This window comes from Ruditapes philippinarum, unplaced genomic scaffold (genome assembly GCF_026571515.1).
Source record: "Ruditapes philippinarum isolate M1 unplaced genomic scaffold, ASM2657151v2 ctg4455_1_1_1_1, whole genome shotgun sequence".
Classification (NCBI taxonomy): domain Eukaryota; kingdom Metazoa; phylum Mollusca; class Bivalvia; order Venerida; family Veneridae; genus Ruditapes; species Ruditapes philippinarum.
This window is the reverse complement of record NW_026866981.1, coordinates 89,983-100,046: the sequence shown is the minus strand read 5'-3', so window position 1 is coordinate 100,046 and position 10,064 is coordinate 89,983. Positions and strand designations below refer to the sequence as shown.

The 10,064-nt window shown below is 35.3% G+C and overlaps 2 non-coding genes across 2 annotated transcripts; both read right to left on the bottom strand.

The window, feature by feature from the left end:
- Positions 1-7,684: 7,684 nt before the first annotated feature.
- Positions 7,685-7,758, bottom strand: Trnan-guu (transfer RNA asparagine (anticodon GUU)). The gene has a single exon. It is a non-coding gene; the product is annotated as a tRNA-Asn (tRNA).
- A 1,723-nt stretch (positions 7,759-9,481) lies between these two features.
- Trnan-guu (transfer RNA asparagine (anticodon GUU)) lies at positions 9,482-9,555 on the bottom strand. Its single transcript has one exon. It is a non-coding gene; the product is annotated as a tRNA-Asn (tRNA).
- Positions 9,556-10,064: the final 509 nt, after the last annotated feature.

Here is a 10,064-nt window from a genome sequence, read left to right as displayed (position 1 = left end):
GATGCTATGCAATCATTCAAATATCAAAATGCATGTTGTGATAATATTGACTGTAACAGAGACATACGAGTAGATAACATTATCTGTTATCTATGTCTGTGACTGTAAGAGAAAGCCCGAACGCACTATTACACAAAGACGGACATATATGTAGATAATTTACGAAAATGTCTCAATGCACGCTAGTTTGTTTATCTTATCATTTTTACACACGGAAACATTAAGAGATACATATATGTGTCCATTTTTAGTTTAAACATATGTATTACCCTGTGAATTAAGCTGATAATTCATCACCCAAAAATAAGGTTAACAAGTGTGTGTAGTCTATGCTTAATGAGGGTCCATCCGCCCGTAAGCCGTAAGGGCACAAAATGCTGCCTTTGCTGTCGAGTACAGACCCCGGACATATCACCAGCCAACCCCTTAAAGAGTTAATTTTGGTGCACAAAGTGGCGGAGTATTTGGCAAAGATATGAATTTTGAGCCAAAAGAAGGTCACTGTACGGAAGTCAACGAAAACATAAATGTACAGTAACCTAGCTGAGACAGCAATGAAAGGAGGTAGCCCTTAAAAGGGCTGTTGGTGCCAGCAAAAGGCCTGCCGTTCAAGCCGTCTATCTGTGCTAGGGGTTCACGCACCCTAGCACACCATCCTCGTCGACTCAGAGCCTACTTTGTAGGGCCACTCCCCTCGGCATTAGTCAGGACCTCGGTAGCTGGTCCGCAGTACAAGTTCTGATCTTTTGCGCCATCCCAAGTCTTCAAATCTTCTGCCGATGTCCTACGACCACGCTCCGAGGGGAAGTGAGAAGGACTAAGTTTAACAAGCAAATCCGTTGAATTTATATCCCCGCCGAGTACTGGTTATAACTAACACAACAACAGGTGACATAAGGCTTTATTTATATTTTTATCATGGCATAAAGAGGAATATTCTTTGTACATGATAAAATTTTATGAAATTAACAGAGGCCATAATCCGTTTTAAATAATATTATCTGGACATGTCAATGAGATGCAAATTGCCTTTTGTATTCATGGTTCCCATAATTTTTTGTTGAAATCAAACCAGCAGTTGCAAAGAAAAATCAATATTACTATATTTGCATATTACATAACTAATCAAGAGTCATAACTCTGTGTTGAAGGGTCTGATCTGAACAAGGCAACGATGTGCACATCTCGTCTTGATATGTATTAATGGTTCCCATAAAATTTACTTGAATTCCAGCCAGGAGTTGCAGAGAAATAGCACGGAAACGATTATTGCTCTACATGCATACTGCATAACAAATAAAGGGCCATAACTCTGTGCTGAAGGGTCTGACAGGAACAAGATGACTATATGCTCATCTCCTATTGGTATTGATTGTTTCTACCAACTTTTTTTGAATTCCAGCCAGTAGTTGCAGAAAAATAGCACAGAAACGATTTTTGCTCTACATGCATACTGCATAACAAATAAAGGGCCATAACTCTGTGCTGAAGGGTCTGACCGGAACAATGGGAGGATATGTTTATCTCCTATTAGTATTAATGGTTCCCATCAAGTATCATTGAATTACAGCCAGTAGTTGCAGAGAAATAGGGCGGCCACGATTATTGCTCTATATGCATACTGGGCCATAACTCTGTGATAAAGGGTCTGACCGGAGCATGGCTACGAAGTGCGCATTTCGTCTTGGTATTAAAGGTTCCAATAAAGTTTCATTGTTTTCCTGCCCGTAGTTGCAGAGAAATAGCACGGAAACGATGATTGCTCTATATGCATACGGCATAACATACCAAGGGCCATAACTCTGTGCTGAATTAAGGGTCTGACCGAAAGAAGGCGACGCTTAGTGTATGTCCTTTAGGTTTTGATGGTTTTCATAATGTCATAATGTTTTGTTGTATTTCTGCCAGTGGTTGCAGAGAAATAGCATGGAAACAATTATTTCTCTATATGTATACTGCATAACTAATCAAGGGCCATTACTCTGTGATGAAGGGTTTGAGCGGAGCAAGGCAACAATATGCGCATCTCCTCTTGGTATTGATGGTTTCCATAAAGTTTCATTGAATTCCTGCCAATAGTTGCAGAAAAAATAGCACATAAACGATTATTGCTCTATATGCAGTCTGAATAACTAATCAAGGGCCATAACCCTGTGTTGAAGAGTCTGACCGGAACAAGGCGACGATATGTTCATCTCGTCTTGGTATTGATGGTACCCATAAAGTTTCGTTGAATTCGATCCAGTAGTTTCAGGGACGTAGCGCGGAAATGATTATTGCTATATATGCATACTGCATAAGTAATCAAGGGCCATAACTCAGTGCTGTGTTTAGGGGTCTGACCGGAACAAGGCAACGATATGCGCATCTCGTCTTGATATTGATGTTTCCCATAAAGTTTCGTTGAATTCCTGCCCGTAGTTGCAGAGAAGTAGCACGGAAACGATTATTGCTCTATATGCATACTGCATAACTTATCAATGGCCATTACTCTGTGTTGAAGGGTCTGAACGGAACAAGGATGGTTCCCATAAAGTTTCATTGAATTCATGCCAGTAGTTGCAGAGAAGTAGAGCCGAAACATTTATTGCTCTGTATGCATAATCAAGGGCCATAACTCTGTGTTGAAGGGTCTGATCGGAACAAAGCGACGATATGAGCATCTCGTCTTGGTATTGATGGTTCGGATAAAGTTTCATTGAATTCCTGCATGTAGTTGCAGAGAAGTAGAGCCGAAACATTTGTTGCTCTTTATACATAATCAAGGGTCATAACTTTGTGTTGAAGGGTCTGATCGGAATATACGCATCTCGTCTTGGTATTGATGATTCCCATAAAGTTTCGTTGAATTCCAGTCAGTAGTTGCAGATAACTAGCGCGGAAACGAAATTCGGGCGGATGGATGGATCGACGGACATTCCTACGAATGGACATTTATTGGGTACTTCTTTTGTTTAAAAGTACCCAATAAGAGAACAAAGTACCCAACAATACTGACGGAATTAATAGAATTACCAAACAAGTGTCCTTTCGTACGCCGGAGGTACCCAACACGTGTCCTCTCGTGCGCCCGGACGGACGGACAACGCCAACACAATATCCCCCTCCCGATTTTTCGGTTAACAATCTGATGTTATTTTGGGTACAATCTGATGCTATTTTTTTGACAATCTGATGATATTTTGTGTACAATCTAAGGTTAGTTCCTCTACAATCTGATGTTATTTTGTGTACAATTTGATGTTATTTTGTGTACAATCTCAGGTTAGTTCGTCTATAATCTGATTTTTTTGGTGTACAATCTGATGTTATTTTGTGTACAATCTAAGGTTAGTTCCTCTACAATCTGATGTTATTTCGGAAACAAAGTTAATGTTATTTCATATTTCAATCTGATGTTATTTGGTTTACAATGTGATGTTATTTGTTGTACAATCTGATATTAGTTACGATACAATCTGATGTTATTTGGTGTACAATCTGATGTTATTTGGTGTACAATCTGATGTTATTTGGTGTACAATCTGATGTTATTTGGAGTACAATCTGATGTTATTTGGTGTACAATCTGATGTTATTTGGTGTACAATCTGATGTTATTTGGTGTACAATCTGATGTTATTTTGTGTACAATCTGATGTTATTTGGTGTACAATCTGATGTTATTTGGAGTACAATCTGATGTTATTTGGAGTACAATCTGATGTTATTTGGTGTACAATCTGATGTTATTTTGTGTACACTTTGATGTTATTTTGTGTACAATCTGATGTTATTTGGAGTACAATCTGATGTTATTTGGTGTACAATCTGATGTTATTTGGAGTACAATCTGATGTTATTTGGTGTACAATCTGATGTTATTTGGTGTACAATCTGATGTTATTTGGAGTACAATCTGATGTTATTTGGAGTACAATCAATCTGATGTTATTTGGTGTACAATCTGATATTATTTGTTGTACAATCTGATGTTATTTCATCTACCATCTGATGTCATTTCGTGTACAATTCGGTGGTTTATAAAAGTTGCCGTATCGAAAATGTCCACAAGAACACAGCATTTCAAAATATCACATGATTTTTTAAGTATATGCTTTACATCTTTCTTAATAGAAAAAAAAACCGTCGGCATACACACATTTTGATTTTCGTCAAATCACCATTTCCTAATATAAAAAAATAATAATGTGTACTCTTTATGCCCCGAAGGGCTGAATATCAAAATCGCATCGTCCGTCTGTCTGTTTGTATGTCTGTGCTTTCGCAATTACACAACATTCATGTCCGGACTGTAACTTTGCCATGCATGATAGGAATTTGAAATAACTTGGCACAAATGTCTTTCACATCATGATGATGTGTTTCGTCTAAGACCCATGTTCCTACCTCAGAGTCAAGGTCAAACTTATACTTTAAAGGTTTACATTCTCACCATTAGAGTTTAAAGGTAAACACATTCGTGTCCGGACTGTAACTTTGTCATACATGGAATTTTTATATAACATAGCTTATATATATGTCTACCACAACAAGATTACGTGTCTTGTCCAAGACCTTTGTCCCTACCTCCAAGGTCAACGACACACTTGTAGTTTGAAGGTACATGTACTCATTCTCACAAGAAGAGTTTTGAGGCCGGACTGTAACTTTATCATGCATTGAAACATTTGAGGATACCTTGATACAAATGCAATGGTAGGATACTACGTCATCGCGCACCTGCTGAATGCTCCCACTTGGACCATTTTTTCGTCGACTCAAAGGTAAAATACAATTTTATTATAAGAAAACCTAAGAGTATTAAAAAATCATGTAGCGCACCAAAGAATGGCTATAGTACTTGAGATAATTGTAAAAAAAGTTTATAGATGTATTGCCTGGTTTAGGCCTGAAAACGGGATAAGTGTTTTTCTCTGAATGCTCCCACTCGGACTTCTCCCGAAACATATATGAAATAAGGTTGAAAACCTTCTTTAAAATTATTTTTAACGTACCGGAACATAAACCGAGTCATATATACCCATTATTCTATATTCGTTTCAAATGTTTCTATTCTAAAGTCAGTTTTTCTTAATTCTTTTTATAAAAATGGAAAATGCTCCCACTCGGACTCGATTTCAGAGATGCTCCCACTCGGACCTAAATATAAACAAATTTTGAAAGCACATTGCTGTCTTAAGATATTATTATTTTTTTCAAAATATCTTTATATTCACGTTCATATATTCATATAATCAGTAAGAATTAAATGAAACAGCATTTTTAAAATACGATACTAATATTTAAATTACTAAACAGTCTCGTAAATATGTCTTCTTAGAGGATTAGTATAAGGGAAAAAAGTTGTGTTGAAACAATTCCTCGTTTAAAAGAGTCGCTTAAATAAGAAACAAATTGTTTATACATTTTAAAAATGTAATAACGTTTTGTTTTGCAGAAAGTATTTGTATTTGTGACCAGTATGGGAAAAGGTATAAACCACATTGCGACGTAAGGAAGCACATGCCAGGACATCTTGGCACGGCAAAGCTGGAGCAATTATTTTAGATACCAACTGTGGATATATCTCATTGAGGAGGAATACTCAAGAAAACACAAGAATAATAGTTCTTTGAAGTAACTGTCTTTTGTTCAGTTTTTTGCGTTAATTTTTGGACAATGTGTCATAAAGGATCAATTCATCTTAAATTTCACTGGAGGATAGTTTTCAATAAAGTAAAATACCGCAAACAAGAATGACAACTCTCCAGTTTTGGAGTTATTGCTCTTTGTATTCACTTAATTTACATTTCTTAAAGGGAGGTAATTAGAAATATATTTTCTATTAAGTGTAAGTTGAATCTTTCAAAAAGAAATGAATGCATTATGCATACATGTATATTTTAATGATTACATATAATGTGGACAAGCATTTGCAGTACGTATTTTACATATTCCTTTATGTTTGATAATTGTTTTAGTACCATAAATATTAATACATTTAATTTATAGACAATTTCAATTGGTAACAGCCTGAAATATAACTTACATGATCTTTAATTACCAAAATATGGTAAAGACTGTGATAAAGAAATAACTATGCTCTTTGTTTTCTTATTTTTTTTTTATTTAGGTAAAAATACGTACACATGCTAACTTTCATACTTAAAATTGTCAAAGTTGTTAATAATTGTGACGCCGTAGTATGGCAGTACATTGCTTTTTAAACCAGTTCATGACAAAAATGATTTACATGTTGTTCTTTAATAAACTATTCAAATCAACCGATAGATATTGACTTCTTTATGTTCATAAACTTACCATTATGCTGTTTTAAAACCTAAATCACAAGTTTAACAAACACGCAAACCATTGGGTTTTAAATTATTAACAAGATATTAAAGTCAGCAATTATTGAATAAATGCTGGCCTCTAATATGTGCACGAGTCCAACAGAATCTTAATCCGGTATGGTACTAAACAATGTATTATGACTTCTTTGTAAAACACCACAATTTTTTAACATCTAAACAAAACTTTATTCTTGAGATCCAAACTGCCCATTTAAAGTCTAATAGTCCTAGCTTGTTGTTGGCAATAGTTTTGAATTATCCCTTCGGATGCAACACAAGCCAAGTGCACCTTTTTGTATAGTGATCCTGTCAGTTGAAACTTTGCCATGGCACCTTGTTCCTGCCCAACGACGTCATTCTACAGAATCAAAGAAGTGATCTCTGTAAAAAGAATGAAAAGTTAATGTTGCCAAACACAGTAGTTATTTACAAAATGGTGTTAAAATTGTGAGAATAATCCATAAAAGCTAACACAGCAATGTGCTTTCAAAATGTATAAATTTGGGTCCGAGTGGGAGCATCTCTGAAATCGAGTCCGAGTGGGAGCATTTTCCATTTTCATAAAAAAAAACTTTAAAAGACTGACTTTTGAATAGAAATATTTGAAACTAATAAAGAATAATGGGTATACATGACTCGGTTTATGTTCCGATACGTTAAAAATAATTTAAAAGAAGGTTTTCAACCTTATTTCATATATGTTTCGGGAGAAGTCCGAGTGGGAGCATTCAGAGAAAAACACTTATCCCGTTTTCAGGCCTAAACCAGGTAATAAATCTATAAACTTTTTTTACAATTATCTCAAGTACTAAAGCCATTCTTTGGTGCGCTATATGATTTTTTAATACTCTTACGTTTTCTTATAATAAAATTGTATTTTACCTTCGAGTCGACGAAAAAATGGTCCAAGTGGGAGCATTTAGCAGGTGCGCGATGACGTAGTATCCTACCATTGAAATGTCTACCTCATCAAGACAAAGTGTCGCGGTCAAGACATAAGTCACTACCAATAGGTTCAAGGTCACATTTAGAGGTTGTGTCCGGACTGTAACTTCATCATGCATTGAAAGATTTTTAAATTACTTGTCTACCACATCAAGGCAACGTAAGGAGTCCAAGACCCATGTTTATACCTCCAAGATCAAGGTGGTAAACTTGCTATGAATAGCACTTCATTTCACAAGAACAATATTAATTAAGCAATTTGTCACTTTTATTCTCTTTTCTTTTCATAACACATTTCTGCAATACTTACTAAACCTTTTCGAGGCATTTGTCAAACTTGCATGACCAGCTCTTGTTTCTTAAAGATTTGAATTAAAAAGAACAGTTTTGAATAAAATAATTATCGTCCCTGGGTGGGCTTGAACCACCAACCTTTCGGTTAACAGCCGAACGCGCTAACCGATTGCGCCACAGAGACGGACACTTTCAGTAAAATTCGACATGTATATACATTTGATTAAAAGACTGCAATATACGTTAAGATATAAAATATAATTCTGACAAACGATACAGCATGTGTCCATTTTTAATTCATACAAAATGTATCACTCCGCTAATAACTCACTTCCAAAAGTTAAACTTAATACTTATCCCTGCGCTAAAAGATGTAAAATTCTCTAAGAAATTTTACTCGTCATGGAACCAAAGTAACATCTAAATTGCTTGAAAAAGTTAGCTAAAGAGACTTCAGCAAACAGGTTTTATAGTACTGCTAGACCTTTACTGTCGCACAACGTCAAAATAAAAGCGTCTTTAAATTTATGGAAGCCAGAACTAGAAAAAGTAAGAATGGATAAAAAGAATATTAAAACTTTGGAAACAAGAAACTTTCATTTACTTTTGTCATTTCAGCTATGCGGAGGTGCATTATGATATACAAAATATTATCCATATGTTGAATGCGGAACACAAACCACATATGGATCACTAAAGATATTTTGAGCGCCGTTGTATGCAGTTATTTTGTATACAATCTAAAATTATGTTATTTAATTGATGTACAATCTGACGTTGTAACCTTTTTAATCTGATGTTATTTCATCTACCATCTGATGTCATTTCGTGTACAATTTGGTGGTTTATAAAAGTTGCCGTATCGAAATTGTCCACAAGAATAAAGCATTTCAAAATATTACATGAATTTTTAAGTATATGCTTTACATCTTTCTTAATAGGAAAAAACCGTCGGCATCGTAATATAGTTACACAGATTTTGATTTTAGTTAATATTATGTTTTTATGACACCATTTCCTAATATAAAAAACAATAATGTGTACTTTTTATGCCCCGAAGGGCTGCATATCAAAATCGCATCGTCCGTCTGTCTGTTTGTATGTCTGTGCTTTCCCAATTACACAACATTCATGTCCGGACTGTTACTTTGCCATGCATGATAGGAATTTGAAATAACTTGGCACTAATGTCTTTCACATCATGATGATGTGTTGCGTCTAAGACCCATGTTTCTTCCTCAGAGTCAAGGTTAGACTTATAGTTTGAAGGTTTACATTCTCACCATTAGAGTTTAAAGGTAAACACATTCGTGTCCGGACTGTAACTTTGTCATGCATGGAAGGATTTTTAAATAACATAGCCTATATATATATATGTCTACCATATCAAGACGACGTGTCTTGTCCCTACCTCCAAGGTCAAGGTCACACTTATAGTTTGAAGGTACTCATTCTCACAAGAAGAGTTTTGATGCCGGACTGTAACTTTGTCATGCATTGAATCATTTGAGAATACATTAACACAAATGTCTACCACATCAAGACAAAGTGTCACGGTCAAGGCCCAAGTCACTACCGAAAGGTCCATGGTCACATTTAGAGGTTGTGTCCGGACTGTAACTTTGTCATGCATTGAAGGATTTTGAAATAATTTACCTACCAAATCAAGGCAACGTAAGGCGTCCAAGATCCATGTCTATACCTCCAAGGTCAAGGTGGTAAGTTTGCTATGAATAACATTCATTTCACATTACATGTATAAATTAAGCAATTTGCTACTTTTTCATAACACCTTTCTGCAATACTTACGAAACCTTTTCGAGGCATTTGTCAATTTTGCATGACCAGCTCTTGTTTCTAAAAAAGAACAACTATATAATGATTTTGGTTTTGAATAAAAGAATTATCGTCCCTGGGTGGGCTTGAAGTACCAACCTTTCGGTTAACAGCCGAACGCGCTAACCGATTGCGCCACAGAGACGGACACTTTCAGTAAAATTCGACATGTATATACATTTGATTAAAAGACTGCAATATACGTTAAGATATAAAATATAATTCTGACAAACGATACAGCATGTGTCCATTTTTAATTCATACAAAATGTATCACTCAGCTAATAACTCACTTCCAAAAGTTAAACTTAATACTTATCCCTGCGCTGAAAGATGTAAAATTCTCTAAGAAATTTTACTCGTCATGGAACCAAAGTAACATCTTTAAATTGCTTGAAAAAGTAAGAATGGATAAAAAGAATATTAAAACTTTGGAAACAAGAAACTTTCATTTACTTTTGTCATTTCAGCTATAAGGAGGTGCATTATGATATACAAAATATTATCCATATGTTGAATGCGGAACACAAACCACATATGGATCACTAAAGAAATTTTGAGCGCCGTTGCATGCAGTTATTTTGTATACAATCTGAAATTATGTTATTTAATTGATGTACAATCTGACGTTGTAACCTTTTTAATCTGATGTTAT